The sequence below is a fragment of the Ambystoma mexicanum genome, chromosome 4q (assembly GCF_040938575.1).
Source record: "Ambystoma mexicanum isolate Mex_15411 chromosome 4q, UKY_AmexF1_1, whole genome shotgun sequence".
NCBI classification, from domain to species: Eukaryota; Metazoa; Chordata; class Amphibia; order Caudata; family Ambystomatidae; genus Ambystoma; species Ambystoma mexicanum.
In genome coordinates this window covers 981,286,393-981,313,949 of record NC_090928.1, presented here as the reverse complement: position 1 = coordinate 981,313,949, position 27,557 = coordinate 981,286,393, and the positions used below count along the sequence as shown (strand labels likewise).

Sequence of the window (27,557 nt, the reverse complement as noted above, 5' to 3'; positions counted from 1 at the left end):
CCGATTGGTTAGCAAACGGAATGGCATCCATTTGAACTTTTCCCTGCTCTACGGAGAGTATCTCACTAATCACTCCACTTCTCCCTTTCTAGAGCCTCCCCCCACACCAATGCTCCAGCTACCTCTTCACACCCTACCAGTATCCCCTCAACACGCCCCCATCTGCAGCGCTGCTCAGCCAGGGTCACACTTTATAAATACACAGGGCTCAAGTCGCTCACATACGGGTGGACAGCGTCTGCCCACTCTTTTCAAAGGGCATATGCCACAACCCCTCCCCAGACACCCCACCTAGGCATTTTAGAGCCGGTGTAAAAAAAAGGGAAACCGGCTGCTTTTTGGCATTTACACTGAGCTCGGGACTCAATCCGTGTCATCGCCAGGTTCGCAGGCGCAGGACTTCACCACTGCACCAGAGAAGCTGATGAAATGCAACACAAGGTGAAATGTTCTATTTCGGGACCGCATGTTCCAGGGAAAACGTTGGGATTGGTTCTTTGGGTTTGAAACATGCACACCTTTTAACTTTTTCAAAACGCTATTAGAAGAAAATTTCCTTCCTTGGTTTGTGTGTGTTCATTTTATGAAAGGCAAACGCCATTCGTCCTGTGCGATGTGTATGGTTATGCAAAGCCAATTGAATTACATTTGCATATTTCACCTTGATATGCTAATTTCGGGCGACTTCACATCTTACTGCATATGTTAACGAGTCCCACTTTTGGTGGCGGGGCGACTTGACCTTTGACTTAAGTCGATATTGGTGACTGGGGTCTACAGATAAAAAAGAAAGCTTTAAAAGATCTTTAGTTAGGTCAGTAACATTGGTCGATGCTTAGTAGGTTTTTGAAGACCACTTCACAGAAAGACGTTTGTGGCTCCCCTCGAAGACCCTTTGGAAAAATGTACTGGAAAGCAGTGCTTTTATAGTACAGTGGGTTAATGGTCAGTACTTGGCAGGATTTATAGACCACTAAAACCTGGGACAGGAAAGCCCCCCCCCCCACTTTGAGGCAGAAGGCATCATTCTGCTAGGGCGCCTAGCCAAGGACGGCAAGCGCCGGTCACCTTTCTCACCTTCGAGTGTATAAGTTTAAAAGAAATGGCTGCAGCATAGTCCAAGAGGTCAAAAGTCTGCCCAGGGATATCAAAGAACCCCTACAATGAAGTCAAAGGCTTAACTGCTGGGCTCAACTTTTAGATGACCCACATCCCGAATAAGTAGCATCTTTGTGAAATTAAATAGCCTCTGAATTTGGGTGAAACAATGTAAATGGGCCATAGGAAGGTGAAATACCTATTCAATTTCCTGGGCCATTTAAAAAGCACTTTGGACAGGCAAAGGCCTGCTTTAGAAATGCACATATATTGACTGGATCGAAACCAAATAAACTATGAAATTTTGCATGGGCGCAATTATAGGGTGGACAGGGGGTTTTGTCCCCCCCCAACTTCTGTGGCATGCCTTTTTGTCCCCCCCCCCACCCTCCAACTTTTGGAGGGAAGGCAGGGGGCCACAATCATCAATTATGTAATTGGACAGCGCGTGCCCGGCTGGGGGCCCAGCAAGGCTTGTGCTGTCTCATTACATAATGCTGAGATGCCTGGCAGCCGCGCTGCAACACATTCAGGGCTTGGATGCCCTGCATGGCTCAGTCCCTCAACCTGGTGGGCCTGACTCAAAGTCAGCAGTCAGGGTGCTGAACTGGGTGTTGCAGGGCCTAGCGCCTGTGTTGCCATGCTAGCAGCAGCACTCGAGGGCCGCGGCGCAGAGAATCGCTTTCCGGCTTTGTGTTTGTGCGACGAACTAGGAACCTCATTCAGCTTGCTGGTTTCTGTCTGGAGGTGCGCGAGTGCAAAGAGGTTACGTAGGTGTAACATGAGCCGTGGCCTGGGCGGCATTTGAAAGGAGAGAAGAGGTACTGTAAAAAAAAAAATAATAATAATAATGTTTTATTTGTGTATGTTTGTTGGGGGCCTGGGCTGAGGGCTGACCCTAGTGAGGGCGTGTGTCAAATTTGGACAATGTGAGATGAGCTCACAGTACACATTAAGGCCCCGGGTATGAAGACACATTAACAATAACAAAATGGTGCATCCTCTGTGGCAAGCCACAGATCTGCAATGCCTCTAAAATTAGTCCTGCCACTTTTCAGATACTACTAAAGCACCACCATCCTAATTTCAAAATAAAGTTGGCTGAAGGGGCACCCTCCCCAAGTAGATTGGAAAGAGTCAAGCTGAGAAAACCTGTGACCCAAAACTGTCATACTCTGCAAATTGTGCAATGAATTTGAGTGTTATACGCCTTCCAAACATGGTGAACGTTTGGTTAAGCAGTTTTTGCTGTAGGTGCACAGAAAGAACCGTATGGGATTTTGTGTTAAAAGCACACTTTTAGGAGCCCTGTATAACTTTTCCCCCTGCCGCCAAAAATAATCTTCAAACTGGCAAAAAATATTTGAGTTTTGCAGACACTTTCAGGACGGTTTGGTGCAAATTAGTAAATGGGTGTCATGGTTCAGGTTACAGGCCACCAAAAACTGCTTCACTTACCAAACTAAGCAGGGGAGTATCCAGCATTGTAAGAGTGGGAGCAGTGGAGTAACCTTGCTGAAAATGTTGGGGGGGGGACATGACATCTGATGAAAAGGTGCCCCAGCCAAATGAATGGGGATAAAATGGTGTGCCATGAAAGTTGGGGGGGGGCAAACACCCCCGTCCCCCCCCTAAAATTAGGGCCATGAGTGGGAGGGTTGGGGGGGTGAGCAGCGAAATGCAGTGTGTGGAATTCCACATGGTCTCATTGGTGCCCCCAAACCGGCCACCCCTGCCCCAATCTACTTTTATGGTAACATTAATGGAGGATGGCATTTTAACACTAACAACAAAAATAAAACTCATCTATTAGAGCTGTGCCCAAGCCGTCTGAAGCAAAATACATGCAAACGTCCTAAATATGATATGGATTGCATCAACAGAAGTGACTTCACTGAAAACAACATTGCAAGGCGCATCATCAGTCCTTGATACTTGGAGGCACCATGGAAGTGACTTTAGCATACATTGCCATAAATAAGCCAAGTTACAAATAACGTTGTGATGCAAAATACCTAAATTGCACTTTTGTCATATGTGGATCAACTCTATAGTCATTAGGCTTTTCCATTATAATATCATGATACATCAACATAAGCTTTGAAGTGAATCAGAGTCACTTGCAGAGCTGCAGATAAGGCACAATGTGATTAAATGATTTGCTCAGGATTGCACACTTGGTTAAATGGTGAAACTGGGATGTGGACAATTTAAGCGACTGCACACATCTTTACAGGTTTAGTTGATAGATATTTATTAAGGTTTTGCTTTACATTTCATGTGCTTAAATAACTATAGCAATGCCTTGGAAGCAAACCACATTACATAATAATCTAGCCTTTCATAGTAGACTAACCATACACTATATACTATATACATTGTCATAGAAATATGTTGAGCAATGGAGTATGGCTTTAGTTTTATTCTCCCCATTCTGCATGCAAAGTCACAATAGCATCATGTAGATTAATGTGCGCCTAACAAATCCCCCTTGGGCCATACTCATTATTTCATAAAGCATGCATCATTATGCACCCTTCTGATCAATCCCTCCCATTCACATTTCTAAAGGGACAAAAGTCCCTGCTAATAGTACCCCCCTCCCTCCTATCATTGCCTAATGCATGGGTGCACAACATACGGCCCGCGGGCCAGTTGCGGCCCGCCGTGCCATTTTGTCCGGCCCGCGAGACACAAAGACTTTCCTAATGGAGGGCGGCCCGCAAGCAGCAGCATCGGCCGCCGTCCATTAGGAAAGTCTTTGTTGTCTTCCGGGCCGGACAAAACACTGGCCCTCATTGGTTCAGTGCACACAAACCACGCAGCTCCTACGAGCCACGTAGTGGGTGTGTGCTGCACCAATGGAGTGCCAGCACTACAGCTGGCGTGGCCAGTAAGGGTTGATGCCGGAAGCCATTTCAGCCTTGCTGGCCACGCCAGCCGTAGTGCCAGAAGCCTCGCCAGCATTCCAGCACGTGTGTGTACGTGTGTGTGTGTGTACACGTGTGTGTGTGTACACGTGTGTGTGTACGTGTGTGTGTACGTGTTCCTGACTGTGTTTTTTGTTTTTGTATGTATGTTGAGATGCGGAGGTGGAGGGGGTGTGTATGGGTGTATTTGTATGTCTGCAGTGTATGTTGAGATGCAGGGGTGGGATGTGTGTCGGGTCTGCCTGAATGTGTTGGTGTGCAAGTGATGCGTATGTTGAGATGCTGTGGGGGTGGTGGGGTTGGAGGGGTCGGGTCTGCCTGAATGTTTGTTGTTGTGTGTATGTTGAGATGTGGGGGTGGGGGGGGGGGTCCCGGTCTGTATGCATGCTTGTGAGTTTGTTTGTTGAGTTGGGGGGGGGGGGGGTTCAGGTCTGTATGGATGCATGGTGTATGCATGCAAGTTTGTATTGTGAGTTGGGGGTGGGGTCTGTATGGGTGCATGCTTGTGGCTTTGTGTGCTGAGTTGGGGGTGGGGGGGTTCGGATCTGTATGGGTGCATGGTGTATGCTTGTGGCTTTGTGTGCTGAGTTCGTGGTGGGGGTTCGGGTCTGTATGGGTGCATGGGTTTGTGTGCTGAGTTTGGGTGGGGGGTTTGGATCTGTATGGGTGCATGGTGTGAGTTTGTGTGCTTAGTTGGGGGTGGGGGGTTGGGGTCTGTATGAGTATGTATGCATGGTGCATGCTTGGTGGCACGGGGCATAGTGTTTGCTCGGCGGGGGGTGTCTTGGGCATAGTGTTTGCATGAGAGGTGGGTGTCTTGGGGCATAGTGTTTGCATGAGGGGTGGGGGGCCATGGGGCATAGTGTTTGGTTGGGGAGTGAGGGGCATAGTGTTTGCTTGAGGGGTGGGAGCCATGGGGCATAGTGTTTGCTTGAGGGGTGGGGGCCATGGGGCATAGTGTTTAATAAAAATTAGGGGTTGAAAAAGCCTCCTGCCATGCCACGCCCTGTGTCAATCAGTTGTGCACCCTTGGCCTAATGGCTCATATTGCAATGCTCTGTTGATACAGAGCAATGTGAGGACCCTCTGCTGGCCGTAGCTCCTTGGGACATTGTCCTGGCAGCAGGACACCTCTTCCATTCGGAAAGGGTAAGGTGTCCTGCTGCCAGGACAATGAGCGTGCCGAGTAGGAATTGCTCAGCACACATTTTCCTGCCAGCGGGATACCTTTGCTGTTGGACGCCCTCTTTGATGTACCAAACAGAAGAGGTGTCCCAATGAAATGTCCCGGTCTGGCTCTTAAAACAGCCATGGGGGGCAGCTCCCCCCCCCCTGCCATTCCCACTTGGTACTCCACTGCTTGGAGCCATTTGAACACAGGAAAACAGACCTTAATTTTAAATCAGTCAGAATTGTGTAGAGAAAAAAAAAAAAAAAAAAAAAAACAAAAAAAAAAATCAATCAGCACGTACACATATGGTGCTGTGCAGAACCAAAGTTTGGAGATATAGGGCATTTAAAAATTGATACTAAGTATACTTGGTCACCCACTGCACTGCATTAACCGATGGCTTCTGCCTTTGAATGAAAGGAAAAATCAAGGGAATTTCTGACATCCCAGTGAATCTGTTCCTTTCGGCCATGGCTTTATAGGTCAGCTATGTCAAGTCAACTTAGCCCAAAACTTCAGGGATCAGGGGGGGATAAAGTGTGGTCTGCTCAATGGATGTTGTATCACTGTTTCCATCTGTTACTGTACAAGTACATATAAATGTTGTGTGCACACAGTATATGTCAATGGAGGTGCTGGGTGCATTTGTTTGTGAATGAGAGTGTATGCAAGTATGTGTGTTGACTTGTGTCTGAATCAATGATAAATAATGCACTGTTTGTATGTTCTATTGGAACTAAGTTTGTGAATGTTATGTTGTCTCATTTGGTGCATGGTAGGCAGGCTGGAGGTGTGTGTGCCTAATTGAATTTTAAAGCTAGGCCACCAGTCTTATGAAAGTTATAACAGAGCGTCAGAAATGGACTCTTGTGGTGTAGTAGTCTAGTGTTATCCCTCAGGGATTTAGGTTGTATGACCGAGGTACAAAATCACGGCGAAATTGATGTTTTTACCTCAATACAAAAAAAAAACCTATGTCCCCCAAACCGCCAGTACACCCATACACCCCCACTACTTACCTTTTCTCCATCTGCCGCCCTCCTGTACCCTGCAGCATCAGATCCATTCATCTAACGCGGGTCGTAACAGACGCCGCAGTGTACCTTTTTCTTCTTTGTTGCCTCCCCCCGTCACCAATGCAGAAGCAGGGGACACCCCCGCAACCACCGAAGTCAAAAATACTGAACATGAGGAGCGGGGGACAACCCCGCAGCCCCAGCTCTTCATATTCGGTATCTTCGGCTTCAAACTAATAGTGGTGACCGAACTCAGTCAAATCTACCATTCAACAGAATTTTATCAAACAATTTGGCTGAAACAATCCCTAAGAGCCACAACCCGCTCTGCCTGCACCCCACTCCTGCCCCTCCACCCCCAACCTTTTCAGCAAAGTTACTCCACTGGCATTTTGCATCTTCCTAAAAAACAAAAACCCCACTAATCTTTGAATGATTGGTTTACTGTGTCAATGTATTATTTCAGGAGATCAAACTGTAAAGTCTCACTCAAGACCATGCGACTGCACTTCAATGCAATCCCTGCACCTCAAAATTCCACTCCTTGGGCTCTGAGTAACCGCTTCCCATGCAATCTGTATGGGGTTCTGTACCGGGTATTTATAGCTTTCTCCTCATAGGCTGAGGACAAGGTTTATTATTTGTTTTTTTTGGACTGCATCTGAACAATGTGAGCGTCAAGTGTCTTTTTGCAATTTACAATAAATGCATTAAGTTTCCCCTCATAAGTAGCTAAATTGATCGTGTGTAGCAGGTTTTTATTCAGTCTCCTTATGTCCACAGTTCTCCACTGAACCCTATTACTCCCTGGATTATCCATTATACCGGTTGATTCCCCCCTCTAAGCCCTTTGCCCATGATGCCTCCGACATCCACACTTGATACAGTGATCTCAGAGCCTTAACACCATCACAACCTGCTGTTACTAACTGAGCATAGATCGAGTGTGCACTCTAGCCCCCTTCCTTCCCTCGTGCTGCCCCTCGCATCAGGGCACCAGCCTAAACAAATATAAATAACACCAGGGATTTCGATAGAAGTCGGGGAACATGTCGAGGGTGCACAAAAGTGATGTAGTTGCCCACCTATTGTGGATGGTGGGTTCAGTCGGCCTTAGGCTAGAGGAAAGGGGTGGAGAGAGGGGCGGGCGTTGCCTTTGAGTGTGAGCCTGTTGAAAGGAGCAGCCCAGAAGAGTCACAGGCTGGCTAAAGTTACTGCATCATTCACTCGGTTTTCAATCGCTTTTATCTGTTGCGAGGGATTCAGTCACTTCTCCCCAGGGGGAGCCTTTCCTTGTGAGGCTGGGAGATGAGCCCGCTACACGATATTCCCCCCTAGGGGTGGCAGTAAGTAGGACTTCAGAGGGAGAGACACGCCTCTTGGGGAGAAGACAAAGAACACCCTTTGTATTATCCTCAAACACCCAATACAGTTTTATTTAGTGACAGACAAGAAGACTCCTCATACATACGCTATTATAATGTTACGAAATCAGTACGATAGTGTGAAGAATAAGAGTGCAGGAGCAATGAAGAATGACTCAACTACTAAGAAACCATATAGTAATACAGAACCAAGTCTAACACAAAGGAAGGACTATGGTGAGAGGCTACAGAAGACCCGGTGTTGCATGATGCTGCTACCAATGGAACCACGAATTATGCCTATGTACAATTTCATTTAACAGCGCCTCGATGCCTTTGGGCTGTAATGCGCTCTATAAATGTAAGAAATTAAATAAAATAAATGATAAAAAGTAGGAGGACCCAAAGAACCAGGAAGAGAAACACAGGAGTTTCAAACAGGCTGGCTGTGGGAAGCCAGTGACTGGGGGGGGGGGGGGGGGGGAAGGGGGAATGCTGGTTTGCACAGCAGTATACCGACTGAGACAAGCAGCGCCCGAGGAGCACTATGGAGCGAGCAACCAACATAATGAATGTCCACAGGCTGGTAGTCCCAGGAGGGACTTCGACCAGGGCTGAAAAAGAGCCCAAACTTCGACATGCCGTGAATAAAGCACCCCGACTGCAGACCACAACAGGTCTACCAGACTAAAGCATATTCCAGGAGTGAAATGAGTAGGAGAGTCGGTGGCCAACAGGGAGAGAGAAAGAACCCTGATGTAGCCGATACCACGTTCAGAGGGGAGCACATCTGCAGAGAAATCAGAAGGTGGAAAAGCCATCCTGAAGAACAGTGAAACCGAAGCAAGGAACAACACCAAAACCAGTGAGGCAGCCCTATTACATTCCAGGTAAAGGGGAAGAGCAGGAGATTCGGGAAAACGGGCGTGAGTAATATCTACGAATGTTATGAAACCCGAACACAAAGAGTGGAGTAATCATACTTGTCCCAGTGAACGGCAACCTTGGGAGAAGTGTGAGAATCCAACAAAGACTGATCAGGAGTGAAGGTTTAACAAGGACTAAACCTGTATGGCTTAGTGAGAAGAATACAGAAAAGAGAATTATTTAGCGAAACCTCAGTGGAAGAAAAGGCACCCGCGCAGAAGGTCCTGGATGAGCCCAGTTAAAGAACAGAAAGACTTGCTACAAGAAGTGGCAAGGGACCATCTGAAGCTTTCGGCATCAGGTAATATTATCCCCATAAATAATGTCACCATACATATAGGTATAAGCAACATTATTTATGAGGTAAGTGGGGATGTCCCCCGTTCCCTAAATAAAAAAAAAGGGGCGGGGTTGCAGGGGTGTCCCCCACAGGTTCCATATGGTAATATCGCAGCAAAGAAACAGCACCTTTCTTGTATGGTGACATTTTTGGAGGGATATTATCACACGGAACCAAGCCTTCCTATGAAGCAGACCCGAGAGCTGCGTTGAAAAAGCAACCCAGGAGAAGGGAGTCATTCTCCTGGTCTTTTCTGTTATTTAATATAAAAGTGGCAGTATCAGGCGAGGTTAGTTTTGTGACGGAGGACAGACTTAGTTACAGACTTACTAGAGACGAGCACCCTAGTTTAGTTGTGTTGGTAAGTTAAGAGATGCCTTTGTTATGTCATAATTAATCCTGCTTAACAGGACATCCATTTGTCTGTCCCCTCCTTCTGACCTACCACTGTTTAGCTGATATTTAAAAAGGCAAAACCCCCACAATTGTTCACAATTGGCTGCTCAACATTTACCAGCAGTCAAGAAACCAACAACTAAATTAAGCTAATTAGCTGTTCGAAAAAGACTGTTCAATTTCCCTGGTTGTTTTTATGCCACTTTACAAAAGTACATGTGTTGAGCTGCAGATTTCATGGACCTCATGCACAGGGTCGAGCTGGGACTAAAAGTATGTCTGGGCACCCAAAATGGACAGTCCAAACCTGATTGTGCCCAACAATATGCCTCAAACTGCAGTGGCAATCCTTGGGGTGGGTGAAATTACCGCCAGCGTAACAAAATTAACCTCCACTGGCTGTCCTAGGAAAGGCAGATTTTCCCTTATTCGCTTCTTTTGCCCAAACTCTATTTCCCCACCCACAAAGTGTGGGGTTTGCAGCATTTTTTGCCAATTGGAGGACAAAGGGTTTCACAGCCTCTTGTTTGGGGATATTTCAGACAAAACCACCACCACCACCACCCCCCCCCCCAAATAAAATCAATTGTGGGTGGGAAAATGCCTGAAATGGCTAATGTAACTCCTCGGCGTAAAAGTGACCAAGCATGCATATGTTGCCCAGAGTTCCCCAACTTCGCCCACGCAATCTACCACACAAGTCGGCTTGGAATGGATGTCACAGAGTTTACAAAGGTCCAAGCCTTAGTTGTTCACCGGGCCCCATCAATGAAGCTCACATCGCTTGGCACTGCGACTTCTACTCCTACACTACAGGAAATCAAAATGACATGTGTTCAAAGCCAGGACGTGCATGTTACTTGCGGGCACCGCCTAGATTTTTAACTGAATAATCAAGGGGTGAGTTTAGTCGACTCTGGAACTGCCTTGCTGTCCCTTTACCATCCTCAGACTTCCTGTGATGAGGGGCAGAATGTACGCAAATTAAGAACTTGTGCACGGAGCGACGAGATCTTTGCACACCAGAGTGGTGAAAAGAAAAGCAGAAAGATACCGTATAGTACGAAAAGGTATTTCAGGCTGCCCCCCTAAATGAAAGTTGTGTGAAATGCATCACAATCTGTAGCGCCACAGTTTAGCATTTTACTGCACTTCAACTTCAGTGCTTTACTAAAGCGGCCCTCCCCTTCATCGGAGAGGACCTCCACCTCTCCTTGCAAAAGACAGTAACCATATCCATGAGAAGCGAGGGAAGCACTCCTGCAGCAGCTAGAGATGGTAACCCTACCATTCACCTCAGGCTGCCGGCACCCCCATCCGCAAGGAGTTGCACTGCCTACATGTTCAAGATAGCCCGCATCTCCTACAAAGGAGCCGCAAACAAACACCCCTCTACCAGGCCGAGAAACTGTCAATCTCGGGTCCATGCGCCCCACATTAGTCATTACCCTAAACTCGGCCGCCACATATATTTGGGGCAAAATTAAATAAAAAAAGTTTGTTGAACAAATTCGATGGCTTCTCCCACAATAAAAACTCCAGATCCTCTTTACTCTACGCTAAAGAAGGCACGCTCACACCAGAAAAAAACAGCCCTCTAGGGAAAGACACTGTTTGCAAGGATAACAAGTATTTATTTCTACAAAATAGAAGTGCATCAGCAAAGAACTCTGCTGCCGCCGAACGTTCTGATCTCCGTAGGCATGTGCAGCACGTTCTAAGCACAAATGACATCACTGATGACATAATTACATATAGTACAGTTTTACAATACGGACTGAAGGAGCCCTCTACATGTAGGCCCTGCTCCGTACGCGATACCAGGCCACTGGTTCGTCTTCATCTGTCCACGTGGCCGTTACTGGGTTCGTTATAGGCAGTGAAACTGGCCTAACAATTAATTGGCTACTTGCAAAAACAATGTATTTTATCGTTTTAACAATGCACCTGGCAGATAGAGGGATGGGCCCGGTGGGAAGGGGGCGGGGGGAGGGGAGCCGAGGTCACACAAACTCATTCTCCACTCGCTCCCAGACAGAGCAGCAACTTACAAGGTCCTCCACCTTTTTAGGCTATCACGTGACCCATTTCTGAAGGTGCAATAGCCTTGCCTTCTGATCTTAGTGATCGATCGAGGGGTGTAAAGGTTGTATGGCCAGTGGTCTGGGTTTCGATGGTGCTGTGGCATGATGGGTCTCGGGATGATAGCATTGCTTATGTGGGGATTGTTGGGGACAAGAGGGCCTTGCTATTTATTCTGTGGGATGGTATTGCCAAGAGGCGTTCTGCTCCCTTCTCAACAAAAAGGTGAGGGAGAGGGGTGCAGGAGGGGAGGAACAAAACATGCGACTATTGTGCTAGGCCTGGCAACATTTCAGATGGTGCTGGAGAGTGGGGGGGGGGGGGGGGAGTGTAAGGGGAGCGTGGAGGAGACAGAGGAGGTTGCTATCATACTAGGTCCTCGGAAAATTCTGATCGAGCAAGTGCATAGAAGAAAGTAAGGGGAGGAGATAGGAAAAGGGAGAAGGGAGAGGAGGAGAGGGGGCTTGCTAAGTGGGGGGGAAAAAGAGCGGCAATGAGGAAGGAACCAGGTGGGCAGGTTTAGGCCAGGTGACCTAGACCCACTTGCACCTGCACTCCACCTGCAAAGAAAGTGGCCTGAGGGCCCCTTAAGTAGGGAAAAAGAGCTGCAACCAGGAAGGCACCAGGTGGGGATCAGGAATGTCAGGATTCAACGAATACATGGGTCAGGATTTCCAATCATGCCCCAATTGGGCTTAGCAGGGATGCAGTGCCATTGATGACTGGAAAAAGTAAAAACAGCCACGTTTTAATCCATTTAACAATACTAAGCCGCATACCAACATTAAAACGTGACGCTAATAACCGTTCTAAATTGTTACAACCACAATATCTTAATTTTAATACAACACATATTTACATTGTTTCATCCTTGTGACAGGCAGTCCCAGGTGTAACTGACCGCTTCGCCCCCTTTCAAGTTTTGTATAGCAGTGCGGTCCCTCCTACGTTCTTGTGGACCTCGTTCGCCATACCCTCTGTTGGGGATGATATCCCAGATGTATCCTTTCCTTGTCCGACCCCTTCTGCCTCCTGGCCTCCTCTCCTCCCCTTTATCCGTCCCCTTTCCCATCGGGCCCCTTTTACCAGGCCAAAGCCAACCTATTGGGAGACAAACCGTGCCCTTGCCACTGTACCCAACTGGCCTCAATTCACCCCCCCCCACGGGAAGGGCAAATCAACGACCAGTAGTCCCACCCCCGCCTGCCACATGACCTTCGACCAACCAGTTGGGGGTACTCCCCCCCCCCCCCACCCCCTCCACCTCCCCCCACTTTCCGTGCAAATCACTGCCAAAAAGTTCTAAAAAAGTAAGTCTGATAAATGGACCCCATCGTGGTGGAAATTCGCTTCCTCTCACTAATCCGCTGCCCAATATCTGCAACCGTCCCTTCGCCAGCCAGGCGTGTTCATTGTTCAGTTTCCTTGTAGATCTGTTTAGCGGCCTTCGTGACCCTGGTATCCCCGCAACTTGTCCTGGGGATAATTGGGACCAGATGATCACTGCCTGCGGGCAGAAGTTACCCAACCATCCAAAGAGACCAATGCCAACCGTAGATCCTTCCTCCCTATTGGCACCAGGTAATTCCCCCTCTCCTCCCCAATGTGCAACATAACCAAATCTGGCTCGGGTAACTGAGGTCTCGCTTTGTAGTTGACCATGATGCTTGGCATATGCGCATGCCCCCCTTTTCCGATCCAGTGTATCACCACTCCGGGAGGCTCAGTGACACAGGTCAGATTATTCACTCACCTCTCCATCCGTTTAATGAAGGAGTGGCCTACCACCTATATCACTAGCGCTTGGGGCATCCTCTATGGATAACATAAGAGACAAAATATATAAGTGTGTCAGGGAACTGGCACTGGAGAATTGCTTACCCCTCACTACTCTAACCTCAAAGATGGGTTGGAAAACTTATTGTCACACATATATACATTTACAAGACAGCATTAATCTGTGCAGACAGCAACTATAGAGAGCGACATGCGTGAGCATACATGAAAGTAATTTTAATTGGGGATGTCAAACATATTAGAAGGCAACGCGACTAATACATCAACAGATAAGAACGCGCACAAAAATGAAAGTACAGTGTTTTGTGTCAGGGCCGTCAGTATTGCTAAAGCAAAATACCGCCGCTGGATCCAGTCCAGAAAAGCTGCATTGTATCAAATGGATGGTGAAAATTTTCTTGCTGCCTGTTATAATAAAAATTCCGCAATAGTGTGGGAACTACTGAACAAATGCAATACTGCCGCCCAAGTCCATTTGCAACTCAATGGAGAATCTGAATCTGTGTGGGTCACTCATTTTACTTCACTGTATGGCGATTCTAAAATGAGTCATAACTACAACAGCAGCTCTATGAAAAGTTGGAGCTTGCGTTGTACACAACATATTATTCAGAACTTCAATAAGTCATCATCCTCGTCAAGAGGGGCAGGCCTCGACGGGCTCACAAATTGGATGTTCAAACAGCATATAAAAGAATGGGCGTTAATCCTGAATAATGCTTTCCACTATATTTTACAAACTAAAACCCTTCCCGAGTCATGGCGTTCATCTGTGATTATTCCGGTTTATAAAAAAGGCGATCGTATGAATGCTAAGAGTTATCGTCCAATAGCAATACTGGATGCTCCAGGAAAATTATTCTCTAGATTGGTGCTCAGAGACTTTAATGACTGGTCAATATTGGCTAGTCAACGAGATCCAGCCCAAAAAGGTTTTGTGGCTGGCTTGGGCACTAGTGTCAATTTAATTACCTTAAACGCCATAAGACAACAAGCACAGAATAAGAGACAACCTAGATATTTTGCATTTGTGGATCTTCATTCCGCCTTTGATTCGGTTTCAAGACCGAAACTCATAGATAAACTAATCAGGGCGGGATGTCCCTCCACTCTAGTTGATATTATTTACGCTCTCCACTCAAAAACTAATGTCTACATAAGACTAAACGCTGAGGGCCTCTTATCTTCTCCAATTTGCACATCTAGAGGGTTAAAACAGGGGTGCATTTTAGCGTCAGCCTTGTTTAATTTCTTCATTAATGATGTGCGCTGGATTTTTGATAAAATCACAACTGATGCACCTAAATTAAATGGCGTGAAAATGTGTGCCTTGTGGTATGCTGACGATCTTGTCTTAGTATCAAAAACACCTAGCGGCTTACGTAACCTTCTCAGCTCTTTGCCATTACTTTAAAGAAAATGAACTGATAGTAAATACTGGTAAAACACAGATGGTCACGTTTGTTCCTAAAGGTTTACACAAGCATTTGTTAAATTGGCAAATTGAGGGCATCCCCATAAAGATGGATCCAAATTATGTTTATTTGGGTCTCATTTTTGATGGCTGTCCTGCACTAGAGTCGCACATGAACAAAATCAAACAGAAGTTAACTATGGCAATTTGTCAAACACGCTTGATTGTATCAAAATATGGTAAGTTTTCGATCAAGGCTGCTATTACTTACTGGAACCAGAACGTTGTAGCAACTATTCTTTATGGTCTTGAAACGCAAATCATCCCTAAAGGTTTCCTAAATTTATTAGAAGCCAAGTTCTGGAGAGCAATTTGTCATCTACCTCAGTGTGTCCCTGGTGCGTTGCTGCGCTATGAACTAGGCTTAATATCCTTAATGGCCCTTCACAATTGGCGACTATGTGCCTTATTTCGTAAATGCTTGCTATCCACATGTGACAACTCTACACTATCCTCCATTTCCAGTTATTTACTCAAATCATCAGAAACTTTTCCTAAAAACTGGTCCACAAGTATTTTGAAGATCATGGTGAACGCCGATATACCACTTGATCTTCACGTGTTCTCTTAAGGCAGCAGATGGTGCTAAGCATAAATAAGAAGCAATGTTTTTAAAACGTTTTGCGCCAAAGATTGTAGAATCAAAGTCTTTAAGTTAAACACCGAGTTCTGGTGCCAATCCAGTCCATCATATACACCTTCTTTGCTTGCTCTGGATGAACCGTAAGAAGTTTAAGTGATATGTCCGCATGCACCATAATTGTTAATATTTTCGTAGACCAATATTTCGGAAATATTTCTGTAGAATTGAGCAAATAGATTGAGATGGTGGATAATGTAGAGTTATCATATGTAGATAATAAGCATTTGAGAAATAAGGCACATAGGCGCCAGTTATATAATGCACTTAGAGAAATTATTCCCAATTCATATCTTATTAACACACCAGGAATACATTGGGGTAAAATTAAAATTGGCTTCTAATAAATTAAGAAACCCTGAGGGGACAATTAGTGTTTCCAGACCATAAAGAATGGTTGCTACGACATTCTGGTCCCAATAAATAATGGCAGCTTTGATGGAAAATTTACCATATTTAGACATGATTACTCGTGTCTGGCAGATTGCCGTGATTCACTTCTGCTTAATTTTATTTAGATGTGAGTCTAACGTTGGACTGCCCTCAAAGATAGGGCCCAAATAAATATAATTTGGTACCATCTTTAAGGGTGTTCCCTCGATCTGGCAGTTCATTAAGTGTTTGCGTAAGCCTTTAGGAACATACGAGACAATTTGTGTTTTACTTGTGTTTACTACCAATTCATTTTCTTTGAAATAAGAGCATAATGCTGACAAAAGATTGAGTAAACCACTCAGAGTTTTTGATACCAAAACAAGATCGTCTGCATACCATAAGGCATATACCATAAGGCACAAATTTTTACACTATTCAATTTAGGAGCATCACTGATTACTTTGCCAAAAATGCAACGTACATCATTAATGGAAAAATTGAATAAGGCAGACGCTAAAATGCACCCCTGTTTCAGCCCTCTATACGTTGAAATTGGGGTTGATAGAAGACCCTCAGAGTTTAGCCTTACATAGACCTTAGTTTGTGAGTGGAGGGCAAAAATAATGTCAATAAGAGTGGATGGGCAGTCCGCTTTGATTAACTTATCTGTAAGTTTTGGTCTTGAGACGGCCGTGGAGCAGGAGGAGAGGCGGACCCTTCCCGTGGCCTGGCAGGCCCATAGCCCGGCCCGCCCCCCCCCCCTCGACTACCCTTCTCCCCGACCAGGGGCGGGGACCGGGTTGGTGGCGGCCCGATGACACCGCCGCGGTCCGGGGGACGCGCCCCTGCCTCTCCGTGCGCTTCTCCCTGGCCCGGCAGGGGACTCGCCCCCGAAGAGAAGACGGCGGGACCCGCCCGGAGTCCGGGGGCCCGAGGCGGGCTCTGGGGACCGGCGCCTCCCCCCCTGCCCACGAGGAGTGATCGAGGCAGACGGCGCGGGTCGGGGGTGGGAGGCTCCCCCTCCCCCCTGGATCTTCGAACGCGGGCTGCCACAGCCCAACGACAGAGGTAAAGCAGCAGAGCCAGGGGAGGCCCGGGGACCGCTCCCCGCGGGCGTGCGGACCCCCGGAGCACGCCGGAGGTACGGGCCGCCCCCCCCACACCCCCCAACACAATAGCACCAACGGACAGGGGGTCACTTGGGTGTGAGGCCCCCGCTGGTCGCAGGTGGGGCGTGTGCCCGCCCGGGGGTGACCCTCCACCCCCACCCCCAGGAGGGGGAATCAAAAGGAAAGAGGGGAGAGGAGGCGGGGGGGGAAAGGAGGGGAAAAAAAAGGAAAGAGAAAAGAAGGGAAAAGAAAAGAAAAAAATAAGAAAGAAGAGAAGAGAGAAGAAAGAAACAAAATAAAAGGACACGGACAAACAGCTAGGCCACCACTGGTTCTGGATCGCCCTCCCCCCCCTGCTGATTCAAAGAAATCCACGATACTAGCCCTACGGGCTACAGGGCTCCCGACGTCCCTCCAAGGGGTACCCAGCAAAGGCCCCGACCCCCCACGAGGAGTTTGGACGGGGTGTGAGGCCCCCGCCAGGTGACGGTGGGGCGTGTGCCCGCCCCCCCCTACAACGTGCAACGTTCTACAACACCGGCTGGTGCCGGCCCGGGACGGGACGGGTCTGCCCCGGTGGGCGGTCCCTCGGTCCCGGGGGCCCCCCCGCGGACGTCCCCAGGAGAACGGCCTCACCCCCCCCCGCCAGGGACATTGAGGCCCAGACAGTGGACTACGGGAAGACACCCGATAAGCTGGCGGGAGTCCCTGCAGGAATATCGCTTCCAGGAGTGCAAAAAAGGCGACAAAGGTACAAGTCGGAAAAGAACCACGGCCCAGTCGGAAGACTCAGCCCCCTCCTCCTCAGCCATGGAAAGGGGCTTCGCCTCAATCTTACAAGAAATCAGAGACATGCGCACTGATATTGCACAGAAGTTTGAAAAAATTGACCAAAGGGTGGAAAATATCGAAGACAGATTGCACCAGGTCGAGATGCAGCAAACAACCTCGGCACCCCAAGAGATTCAACTCAACATGAGGCTAGAAGCCCTCGAAAAGAGGGACGAGGAGAGAGCCCGCCAGATGGACGATTTCAAAAATAGGGAGAGGAGGAACAACCTCAGGATGTTGGGGTGCCCGAAATGGAGGGGGAAACGGAGAGGGACGTCACCAGAGCGGTGCGGGACATCATTACTCTCCTGTTTGCGGAGGAGATGACTACAGAGCCTACGTTCGACAGAGTGCACAGGGCGGGGGGCAGAGTGGGGGGCCCCCGTTCGATCTTGGCCCGGTTCCACTACTACTCGGAAAAGACTAAAATGCTGGAGGAGGCCAGGAAGGCCCGAGAAATCACCTATAATAATGCCCAGATTTCCATATACCAGGACCTCTCCGCATACACATTGGCTAAGCGGAGAATGTGCCGCCCCCCTCACGCAGCTGCTAAAGGATAAAGGGATACGCTACAGATGGGGCTATCCCTTCTCCCTGACATTCGAATACATGGGCCAAAGATCGACCATGATTACAGAAGAAGACATCCGGGGTGCGATCCAGGAATACGTGGTGGACACGAACCCCCGGAGGGGCCCATCGGGCCCAGGGGGAGGCGGACCCGGTGACCCCGGCCCATCGAGGGACAGGAGAAAGAGAACCGGGACGCGTAAATTCAGGAAAATGAACACCCCATCGCCAGCAAAAGAAGGCGGGCGGAACGATTCCGAGGACTGAGAACGGACTCAAACTGTTATGATCTAAAATGGCATTCGGAGGAGTCGGAGGTTTACTCTTTAACTGCATCCCCACGAACAGCAAGTATATGGGTCTCATAAAAAGGAATGCAGCCGTGGGAGGGTTGGGGGGGGCTCAAGAGGATCAGCTTCATGGGCGATTAGCCTGGCCGCAGGGGGCAGGCTGGTGGTTCGGCCAAAAGCCAGTGTTGGCAGAACTATTTGGCTGGACGCCGGGGAGGGGGGTACACGAAAGTTGAGGGGGTTCAGTTTGGGGTTGGGGGGCAGTTGGGGTTTCGTTTCATGCCCGCCGGGGTGGGAAGGGTGGGTGGAAGAGGGGAGTTCAGAGCACAATTCAAGGAGCATCCGGGAATGAGAATTACTGAGTCGTTGATCGTGAGGGAAGATTACCTAAATTATGGCTGAGAGTCTGCCTGCCCTAGGTGTGGGCTCCCTCAATGTTCGGGGCTTAAATTCTCCCACGAAAAGATCCCTGGTTAGTAGGGAGTTCCGAAGAGCCAAGCTCGACATCCTCTTCTTGCAAGAGACCCATTGGCCTCTGGGGAAGGAACCCAAATTGCGGGGTGGTGGGATTGGGGAGGTCTTCAGCGCTTCCCACAAGGGAAAGAAACGAGGAGTGGCTATACTACTAGCTAGAGGAGTCAACTTCGAAAAAGAAACCATATTGAAAGACCCGGGGGGCCGGTACCTGCTAGTCCGGGGAGCCCTGTAGGGGGCCCCACTCACCCTGGCGGTCATCTATGGTCCAAACGAAGGCCAAGCTCAGTTTTGGGAGGAGATGAGGGATAAACTAAAGCTTTTTGTTCACGGCACGGTGGTGGTGGGTGGGGATTTTAATATGGTCCTGGACCCAATCCGGGACAGGAAAAGACCAGGCCCCCAGATCCCCAGGGCAGCAGATGAAATCATGGCCCGAACTTTCCAGAGGGTCAATTCGGAATTAGGCTTGGTAGACACGGTCCCAACCCCCAGATCCGAGACTCCCTCCTTTACGTACTATTCAGCAATCCACACATCGTTTTCCAGAATAGATTACATCTTGGTGGACGAATCCCTGTTCTCATCTATATCTGGCTACAGGGTTGAGCCGGTCCCCTGGTCTGACCACGACCTAGTCAGGATTACTATAGCGGGGGAAGGGCTGAGTGACCGCGGGGGGAGATGGAAGTGCAATGACTTTCTACTAAAAGATGAGGTACTAGCGCAGGAGATACTAGAGGCCATCACTGAATTCTTTGAGTTTAACGACAATGGGGAGGTAGGACTACACACCCTTTGGGACGCCTTCAAGGCCACCTGGCGAGGAGTCCTGATCAAAATAGGAGCCCGGGAAAAGAGGGTAAGGGCCGTCCAGGAAAGGCGCCTGAGGGAGAAAATTGCCCAATTTCAACCAGGGGGCTCCCCTGCGGAGCCCTTAGACGGTGACAGGATGGCCGCCCTGGCCGATTACAGGCTCCAGTTGAAGGAACTCCTCCTCCAAAAAACCGAAAGAAGTCTCCAGCTGGTCAGACAGAGGTACTATGAGAAGGGGGACAGGGCGGACAGGATCTTAGCCTGGAAGCTGCGAGAGGTCCAGAGAAGTAAAATGGTGAGGGCAGTTAAAAATGAGGAGGGGAAATTGGGCCATGATGCATCCCACATAGGAGAGGCATTCCGCAGATATTATGAAAAACTATACTCGTCCGAATATAACGGGGATGAGGAGAAAATCGAGGGGTTTCTAGATTCTATACAGATCCCAGCCCTGTCCAGGGAAATGGCGGCGGGGTTGGAGGGCCCGGTGACCGAGGATGAGGTGGAGCGAGTGATTAGCGGCATGAAGGGGGGTACCTCACCGGGTGAGGATGGCTACTCAGTAGCCTTCTACAAAAGGTTCCGTTCTACCCTGGCTCCGTATCTGGTAAAGGTGTTCAACGCAGTGCTGGAGGGAGGGTCTCTCCCGGACTCCATGATGGAGGCGATCATAGTGGTGCTCCCCAAGGACGGTAGGGACCCCTCGGACTGTACCTCCTACCGCCCGATTTCTTTGTTGAATACTGACGTGAAGATCCTGGCCAAGGTGATTGGGAGGCGGATAGAGGTGGTCCTGCCGAAACTAGTCCACGGAGACCAAGTGGGTTTCATAGGGGGTCATCAGGGCTCAGACAACATTCGAAAAACTATAGATTTGATCCACCATGCACAGAGGGCGGATCTTGACGCAAGCGTCCTATCCTTGGACTCTGAAAAGGCTTTCGACAGGGTCGAATGGAGATTTATGGCACTCACCCTCCAGAGATTGGGCTTTGGGCCACAGATCCGGGACTGGGTGGCTGCACTATACAGGGCCCCGAAGGCTAGGGTTCAGGTGAACGGCAGGCTATCGGATCCGTTCTCCCTCTCGCGGGGAACCAGGCAGGGATGGCCGCTTTCCCCCCTAATTTACGTTCTTGCAATGGAGCCCCTGGCCATCGCAGTCAGAGCTCATAGAGATATCAAGGGGATCAAGAGAGGTGAGGTGGAATTTAAGCTATCCCTGTTCGCAGATGATATCCTGGCCTACCTGGTGGACCCGCGCCTCTCGCTCCCCCCCCTCTCGTCTCTGATGGCCACATTTGGGCGCTTCTCAGGGCTCAAAATTAACGCATCCAAATCGGTCCTCCTCACCATGAGAACACTAGACCCAGGTATGGACTCCCTGGACAGGTTGGCGGGGATAACAGTGGGGAAAACCGCTATCCGATACCTAGGTGTTCTCCTCCCCAGGGACCTTTCCAATCTTGCCCCTATTAATTACGACCCTGTGATGGTGGGGATCACGGCAGACCTTAGGAGATGGGGCTCCATGATCCTGTCCTGGTACGGCCGCATGACGGCAGTCAAGATGAACATTCTTCCACGGTTGTTGTATCTCTTTACCTCTCTTCCTGCGGTCGTCCCTGACCAGACCTTCAGGGTCCTCCAAAACGCGGTCCGTGAATTTATATGGCAGGGTAGGACACCGAGAACCGCAAAAACTGTCCTGACTTTACCCAGGGAGGGAGGGTTCGGGTTGCCAGATTTCCAACTTTACTATCGCGCCGCCCAGTTACGTGTCCTCCTGGAGCATATGAAAGAGGGGCTGGGCACATACTGGTCCTATCTGAGGACATGGATACCCATCCACTAAAGGTTCGGGACCTTCTATGGGCCCCGCGAAAATTTATCCCGAACAGACTGAAGTCCCACCCGACATGAGGCGTTCTATGGGCAATCTGGCGGGAGGGCCCCCAGACAGCACACTTAACGTCATGGCCGTCCCCGATGTCCTCTCTATGGAGCCAACCCCTCAAGCCTGGCAGTAGGGAGTTCTGCTGTGCACAGTCCTGGTCCGACTCGGGGATGGAATGGGCAGGGCAGATGTTCAGGGGGGGAGAATTCCTAACATACGAGGAATTGAGGGATGCTCTTGGTCAGGGGTCACTATCCATCTTCGAATATCTCCGCTTGAAGGGCATCCTATGTGACCAGGACTTGAAGAGACAACTGACCCCCTTTGAGAAGTTTCTTGATACAGCGTCTTCCAGGAAGGGGGCGGTTTCAGGGGTGTATAAAATTTTGAACACTGTCAATTTGGGGGAGAGGAGGCGGTTCCGCTCTTTTTGGAACGAGTTGGCAGGGGAAGAGATCTCGGAGGACGCCTGGTCCAGGATCTTTAAAATAGCCTTCCACGGGAATTTATTTACCGGGGATATGGAACATAATTTTAAAATCCTCCAGGGATGGCACAGAGACCCTGCAAAGTTGTCAAAAATGTTCCCAGGTGTATCCCCAGGATGCCCAAGGGGTTGCGACCAGGTTGGTTCGAGGGCACACATGTGGTGGTACTGCCCGAAGGTACAGTTCTATTGGGAGGAGGTAAGGGGCTGGATCGCTGAAATCTCGGAGGAAGTGCTCCCCCAGAACCCTCTGACCATGCTGCTGGGCCTCCCCCCAGAGGACACGGACACATTGAGGTACCCCAGAATGTGGGAAACAATGCTACGAGCGGGAAGGGTTGCCCTCGCCCAAAAGTGGAAGAGCCCAGAAACTCCTTCCAAGGTGGAATGGCTACAGAAGGTCAAAAACAGGTTCTTGATGGATAAATTGACGGCAATGGTGAACAATGACTCGGCCTCCTTTCAAGCGAACTGGTACGGGGTGCAACAGATTTGGGGATGGGATGTCCATTGATCCGTATCGTGGAACTGGGAATGGTGTGGGTGCCCAGGGCCCGGGAACCGGCAGACGGAAAACGGCCAAACTAGAAGTCAACGCTCATGCTCGCTTCCAAGCTCCAGATTAAGAAAGCTCGTTTTTCAAAGCCCCGATGTGGGTTTTTTTTTTTTTCTCTCTTCAGGGGGGTGGGATTGCATTGGGGTTGTGGGGGTGGGAGGGCGGAGGCCCTCGGGCCTGTTACTTGATTTCATGTGAATGCGTTTGGTGCCCCAAAGTTTGTTTATGAAAATGTTAATAAAATCAAAGTTTAAAAAAAAAAAAAAAGAAGAGGCTACCAAACAAAAACTGGAAATTGAAACGCTTGAAAACAAGATGATAGGTGATAATCTTATAAAAGACATCAAAGAAAAACTTACAAAAATTGAAGAAATAGTAAAATTCAAAAAATTTACTCTAGATAAGAAAATCTGGAAATACAAAAAAGATAATGAAAACTATAAGGAAATCACTACCTATCCCTACCTTGTTCCTTCTTTTTACAATGATCAAAATAAACAATCACAAAGCAGAAACAAAAATACAGGTCGCCCTATAACAAATATGTGAGTTTCTCTAATACATCCAACACCACGTCAAGTAGTGACTCTGACAACCCCTCTACCTCCAATGGCCCTAACACCAACAACCCAGCTCTTCCTTTTTTTCGAGGGAGAGGGAACAAATCACGTCAGTGGCAGCAAGGGCCTCCACGGATGCAAACCCGCAACTGGAGGGGTCCTCCTAAGAACTGGTGATTCCTATTTTTAACCTGTCAAATCATGTTCTTACCGACGCCGAAACATCAGTCCTAAAAAATGGATCGAGTTTTGTTCCAACCACAAAAGCAAAAGATTTTGACACTCAGGTTGAATTGCATAAATTCTTTCGTTTAATTCGCCTAAAATATTTTTTCAAAGATGGCCACCCCTCTACTAAAACACCTAGCATAACTGGCCTCAAATTACCGTCGCACTTTACTCCATCTAATGCTATGGTTAGTCCGGCTATTTTAGCCTTTGAAAACAAGATCCTAGAAAAAACTAAACATCTTTTGAAAGACAAAAATCAACATAAAGACAATTTTAGCAACAGTGAACGTACCGCTTTAACTGCTTTACAAAAGAACTCGGCTTTCTTAATAAAACCTGCGGATAAAGGCGGAGGTATTGTTCTATGGGACACTACACTGTATTCCACAGAGGTTATGCTCCAACTCAACAATCCAGTATTCTATTGTAAATTGAACCATGACCCGGCGGGTTTCATCCGGGAAGAAATCAAAAGCCTGATGGACCATGCCTTGCAAGAGGAATGGATTGATCAGGATGAACATCAGTTTCTCAATAAAACATCACCTACCACCCCTGCCTTCTACCTCCTCCCGAAGGTTCACAAAAACGAGCGTGTTCCACCGGGGAGACCTATTGTATCAGCTATTTATTCCATCCTTGAGCCACTCTCCATCTACGTCGATTACTTCCTCAGACCTTTCGTGTTAAAAATGAATTCTTATGTAAAATACACCACTAGTATGATTAATTTAGTATCTGAACTCCATCTCAACACTTCAGACCTCTTAGTCAACCTGGACGTAACGTCCCTCTATACAAGCATCCCACAGGGAGAATGCTTAAAGATTATGGAGACTTTTTTGAATCAACGGACTGACACATTGCTTAAAGTACCTACATCATTTATCATGGAGTGCATTAAAATTGCCCTCACAGAAAACTTTCTTTATGAAGTGACTTTCTATAAACAAATCCATGGCACAAGCATGGGGGCGACCTTCGCGCCAGACTTGGCCAGTTTATTTATGGACCATTTTGAAAGCACCTCTATCTACAATCCATCTAATCCTTTCAAAGACAACATCCTAAAATGGTTTCGTTATATAGACGATGTGTTTATGATCTGGCAGGGGGACCTCCCTCGTCTGCATTCTTTTTTAGAATGGTTAAATAATCACAACCCACACATTAAATTCACCATGACTTTTGACGCAACCACTATTCCGTTCTTGGATCTTTCCATCTTTAAAACTGAAGAAGGCACCCTGAACACTAGCCTTTTTCGTAAACCTACGGACAAAAATACACTTCTCAGATACAACAGCTTCCATCCTCTTAGCCTACGAGAGAATCTACCCATTGGGCAATTCCTAAGACTAAGAAGAAATTGTAGTGATCCCGGTGACTTTATCCGAGAAAGTAAAGATTTGAAACAACGTTTATCCAGTAGGGGTTACCCCAAAAAATGCATCAATCGAGCATATAAAAGAGCCAAATATGCCAATAGAACTAGATGCCTTCATCGCAAGCCCATGGTTGCAGAAGATAGAATAACGTGCGTGAGCACTTTCAGCCCTATCAGTAATGCTTTTAGCAAAGTAATCAAACAACAGTGGCATATTTTGACCACGGAAGAGTTCTGCCCCGCTCAACCCAGGTTTGCTTTCAAACGTCAAAAAAATGTAAAAGATTTTTTGGTCCATACCTATCCAACCATATGTCCACCAATATCACAAGCTACCCTGTGGAATCTTCCACCGGTAGTAGGCCATTTTAAATGTGGCCACTGGTCAGTTTGTGCTTTAACCTCCAATTGCAAGTCGATTGAACTTAATGGCAAAACATGGAATTTAAAATTGTGCTTCGGATTGGCTCATTTATGGCATTAAATGCCCGTGCAATTTATTGTACATAGGAAAAACCAGCCATGCTGTACGGCTCAGAATTTGTGAACACAGGTCGTGTTTGAAGAATAAAACCGAGAACAAACCCCTGGTATCTCACTATATTGCTGCAAAGCATAACTACACCGATCTAAAATGGTTTATTCTACCCTCCCCTAGAGGAGGTAATAGAGATCTAGCTCTGAGTTTAGCTGAACAAAGGCTGATATATGATCTGAACACGGTCAGCCATGGCCTGAATTCCTCTATGGAATGGAACAGTTTGATCACATAATTCGGATCACATATGAGGGTGCTGTAAATTCGCACACCCGTTTTTCACTCCTTCCCTCCCTTTGACCCTTTGATTGGTCAGATAATGGTCGGTTGCCCGTGTTTGTTACGTTACCTTGGGGCACCTCAATTAAGTATGACCCTTTGTTAAACACAGAACTCGGCGGATTTTTATTCATAAGTCACTTGTACCGCTGTGGACATCTCAGTATGGCACCCCCATACCACCACGGGGCACCCGTTGAATAAAATATTTTTTCTCTAATACCATCATACACTGACGTGTGGATCAAGTCCTCGCCTTCTACGAGGTATCTGATACACTGTATCTTTAAATAAAGGAGTCTCCGCCTGCCGTTGTGCCGACGTCGAGACATATTTAATTCCGTCCTTTGGACGATCGCTTCCACTAGTTGTTGCAGCACGGCCGTGGCGAGAGGATCGTTCGGTTCAGAACCGAGGAGTGCGAGGTAAGCTCCTGTATTCCACTCAGCTCACAGTGACAAGCCCGCCTTTGTTAATATTGTGCTTTGATTAGTTCTCTGTGCCCTGCATTTTACAGACCGACTGCACATGAATTGGACAGCATGTCCTCGACTACACAGGCTTAATTTCACCTGTGTTCGAATGTCGGTATTAATTTCTTGCCGCCTCTTCACACCACGAATTAGGATTGACGCTTTTTTTGTTAAGGTATACAGAAACATTGCCTTTATTAAAGTTCATTCTCTTCTAAAAAGACCCTCAGATTAAACCGTCGCGTTTCTCTCTCTATTTGACTTAGGACACCCTGCGAATCTGATGCCACGACGCCGTTTCTAAGTTCCACACTGGATGCCTAAATGATGTTTAGTAGAATTTCCCTCCAGTTTCGTGTATGACCTACCTGGCGACACTCGGAAGTAAGCCATTCTCTGCATGAATAAAACTGTTCTGTGCCCCGATGTTGTTTTAGCACTGCCCTTGGTAGTAATAACCTGATAAATGGTAATACCAATAGGAAAAAGAACCAATTTAAAATGACTGGCCATTTTTCATCTATTTATGTAGACTATGCCATGAATCATCTAGATGACTAGTTTTCAGGCATTAGGTGCGACAATTCTGTCCTCGAAAGAGTCATTGATGGCTTTGCCTTTACTTTTTTGATCACACTCGACCCAGGAGGTACTGGTAAGGGTTGGATCTCTCTTATGTGTCACACAAGGGTATGTTAACTGCGTTCTGTGGCAAGCACGGATTTAAAACTAGCTTGTATACAGGACAAAGATTGATAGTATATCTACATATATTTTGCAATATGAGAAATAAAATAGACAGCCAATATGAGTTTTGTGTATACATTAGAGGTTATGTATTTAAGGACATTTTAGTCCCACTTTGTAAGTCAATGTTCTGATGTCCCATGATTAATTGTATATATATGTATTTTTTTAGATCTTTGACGCCAATAGTAAACTGTTCATAAGGCTCATCCTGAAGAAATGTCCTGTCCTGAAGATGGCCACTACATTTATCTTCTGTATGGACACTTGAGAAACTGTCCCATCTGATTATTGGCCGAAACATGTTGACATTTTTATCTCATTAAATGTCTAATTTTAGTCATTTTGTATAACTTGTGTATTAGGATTAGAAAGTATATTAAGTTGCCTCATCTTTTATGTTTGTTCTCTTTCTGGTTTTTTGTTACCTGTAGCCTTGCCTTATTTTCCCTGACACAAACCACTGTACTTTCATTTTTGTGCGCGTTCTTATCTGTTGATGTATTAGTCGAGTTGCCTTCTAATATGTTTGACATCCCCAATTAAAATGACTTTCATGTATGCTCACGCATGTGGCTGTCTATAGTTGCTGTCTGCACAGATTAATGCTGTCTTGTAAATGTATATATGTGTGACAATAAGTTTTCCAACCCATCTTTGAGGTTAGAGTAGTGAGGGGTAAGCAATTCTCCAGTGCCA

At 47.5% G+C, this 27,557-nt stretch overlaps 1 protein-coding gene and 1 long non-coding RNA gene across 4 annotated transcripts in view; one reads left to right on the top strand and one right to left on the bottom strand.

Annotated features, from left to right (window-relative positions):
* The window catches only part of VASH2 (vasohibin 2), a 368,982-nt gene that overhangs the window by 276,853 nt on the left and 64,572 nt on the right, over positions 1-27,557 (bottom strand). The window lies entirely within an intron of this gene.
* Positions 92-27,425, top strand: LOC138467135 (uncharacterized). The gene is made up of 3 exons (XR_011268065.1): positions 92-441; positions 26,378-26,495; positions 27,031-27,425. It is a non-coding gene; the product is annotated as an uncharacterized lncRNA (long non-coding RNA).